The sequence below is a fragment of the Dysidea avara genome, chromosome 5, assembly GCF_963678975.1.
Source record: "Dysidea avara chromosome 5, odDysAvar1.4, whole genome shotgun sequence".
Taxonomy (NCBI): Eukaryota; Metazoa; Porifera; class Demospongiae; order Dictyoceratida; family Dysideidae; genus Dysidea; species Dysidea avara.
In genome coordinates this window covers 21,486,324-21,489,759 of record NC_089276.1, presented here as the reverse complement: position 1 = coordinate 21,489,759, position 3,436 = coordinate 21,486,324, and positions in this window count along the sequence as shown.

Below are 3,436 nucleotides of genomic sequence, written 5' to 3'. Positions count from 1 at the left end.
TCTCAACTTCTGTACCGACTATTCACAACTATGGAGACCACAACTAATAAAAGATATATATCATCATGTTAGAACGCATGCATCTTAAATGACTATAGTTCATCATGCAAATCTAGACTGCAACAACTGAATCTACTCAGTGCCACTTATGTATATCTACGCACTTAATGGTCTAATGTTCTTTATAAAATCTTTAAAATCACCAACAGATAACTTTAACATCAATCATCACATCACTTTTGCTAGCAGTACTATGAGGTCTGGAACTCACCAAAAGTTTAATGCACCCAAGCAACTCAACGCCATTTTTTACTTCAACAGAATTGCGAGACTTTATAACTGTTTACCAGTCTTAGACCTATCATTATCTACTAACACAATCAAGCATCACATAACTAGCTACTTCTGGACTCATTTTACTGACAAGTTTAATTCTGAGAGAGTCTGTGTGTACCATTTTCTATTTCTTGCTATCGTTGCTGGGAAACAATCCCCACCAACTTCAACCAACTGTAATTATTAGTAGCTATAGCTGTAATAGTGTAAGTAGTATATAATTTGTATTGTAATAATTTGTGTGTATGTATATTTTTCCTGGCTATGGGTACATGTTGCCCACAGGCCATTAGTAGTAATGTAGGCATAACCCAGGGCTGTCAAGTTGAGCAATCCAGAATGAGTGAGATCCTTCCAAGCCATGACCATGATGGAGCTGCATCATGTAACCAACTACCAAAATTTATAACTAGCGCCTAGGATTCCACGTCATTATATCAGTATTGTTTCCCTGTGCTGATTATAGCAAAATCATTAACCAACACATTTACGCTGTACTGTGGCTAGCTGTTCTATAACTAGCTACAGCTACCTGTGGGTATATTACAAAATGATATATCAGGTATGAGTGTGGTATCTGAACTAGTGAACTAGCTAGATAAACTGTACTTTCTGGCTGGTCTCACGTGCACTAGCACAATCCCATTCACTGAGAACTGTATACAATCTTTGTACAATTATGTATCCAGACATCTCTGAACTTTTCAATGCAGATTCATTTCTGTCTGCAATCGTTTCACCATCCCATGCCGCCGGATCACGTGCAACTAACCTCGACTTCAGACAACTATCAGAAAACTGCTGGTATAAACCATAGGGTATAAAGGATCTATGTATAAACTGATGATAATGACATTTTGAGGTCACCCAAAACTATGAAGTCTCCTGTCTGGCTCTGTTTCTGCTCAACATGGCGGTAACATCCACATTTGAATCAACTGATCACGTTACACCAGTAACTATTACTCTAAATAATGCACACCTCGAAGGTTTCGTTACTAGCACCAAGGAGCACTCACCGCTGAGGAGATTTTTGAATTGCGTGAGATTGATGACTGTGTGCGTATGAGCGTGAGAAAAAGGTTGAATGCGTGTGTCACAATGCGTGTGACCATAGATACGGAGAATATACTATCTATGGTGTGACTTATTGACAGGCCTGATAACCTGCATTAAAGATAAAAACAAGTCAACATGCGAATTCTTTGTCAAGATTTGAGAGAACTAACTAACAGCATTGACACTTTTAAGAACAATCTGATTGGTATTGTGTGTAATTGTAATGAACATTAGCGTGTTGCCCCCGGTGGGCTTTGCTAATTGATAATAATAATAAGCATGTGTGTCTACGACACGAGGTGTGACATTCGTCGTGCTTAACTAGCTAATGAAGCTGTAGCTTTTAATGTCAATCAGATTTGGGTTTGTTGTATGGACTGCACGAATATAGCTAGTCTGTACATGGCTGCAACTAGCTACCCTGCAAAGCATGTTTCTTGCTCAACCACAAAATTGCGTAACAGCGGAAGCCGTGTATCCCATAACACACATCATGATCACATGATGGTTACATAATCACGTGAGCATAGTGCACACGCTGCACACGTGCGAACTTTTTGCTTCCGTTTACAGAGGTTTTGAGGTTGCTTGATAACGATTTCTTCGCGCATGTGCAGTGAACAGCCAATAAAATTCGAGGGCATGTTTGAATTCCACGGAGTGTAAATTCCATTGGCTGGATCAGTTGCACATGCGCAATTCGATAATACAAATACTGATCAAGCAACCTCAAAACCTCTGTAACTTATCAAGAAGTTTGTCAGCTGGAACAGGCATGTCCTTGAATGAAAAACCATTAAAACTTACCTATCACGTACCGCCTACCATAGATAATATATACCTTACTTATGGTATATATTAAGGTATATCTATTCGCCTACCTAGTAACTTTCCGAATTCAATACATGTAATGAGCAACTCTCTGCGAGTACAATGATGCTAAAAGAAGTCCAATTCACGGAAATTTAGGCTTGTCAAAATGGACTATCCGACCAGATGTAGCAAATTTCCCCATACGTGCCTCTTGCGGTTATGATCAAAGCCTATATACTGTAGGCATTCTAGCCTGATTTTTAAAGTTTGGAAAAATGGACTTTTTATTATGTTCAATAGATAGAGTATTGATTGCCGAATGCCGATCTCAGAAATATATAGTTTGTTGTGTTGGAATTAGCTACTTTGGCATGCACAGTGCTTAAAAACTGAAAAAAAGTACATTTTTTCTCCAGGGCTCCCCATACATTTTAAAGGGAAAAATGGCACAATTGAATCAGGAAGCCATCTGGACTATCTTGAAACTGCAGTTGCTTCTAGCTATAAGTTTGTACATGTAATGAAAGTAACTTCGGATCTCAGCGATCTTTGTATGCTTTGTGGTGAGTAAATATGTTTCACCTACTGCACATTTCTCAATACAATGGTGTACACCTGTAGGTAAGTGGGTACCTCAAGTAAGTAAAAACATCAAGTTAACAACTTATAAAGGTAAACAACTAAAATGGAGGTGCCACAATGCCTAAGGTGGAGTTGTGGTTTTAATTACGGCATTGTCACAGTTATGCTGACCGTTTGAAGTAGTTTGTATTTTTGAGCTGACACAGCCATCAGAAAATTGCTCTGGAGTTGAAAATCGTTAACCCGAGCGAAGTAACTACGCACTTTAAAGTAAGCAGCAGTGACTACCTTCCACCCGACACTACGTTTTTTAAAGTTGTAAAGTATTCTACATACATTACAAGGCTTGAAAAGATTACAAAACAACACAAAACTTACTTATATGTAACGCGCACGACAAAACTAAGATTTTCATGATGATCATCGTGTGAACAAACCCCATATCGATTTTCATCCTAATTGGAGCTCGGACTACGGAGCAATCCCAAGTTAAACGCGATTTGCTGTTTTGTGCCAGGGTTCTATTGGGGAATATACGGAGAATTTTTTTTTATTAAAAAATCTGCGAGCTAGCGATTTGATCACTGCTGCAAACGTCAGTAACACCGTTTCCGGAGTTTTTGGTATAAAGGAAGTAGTATTATTA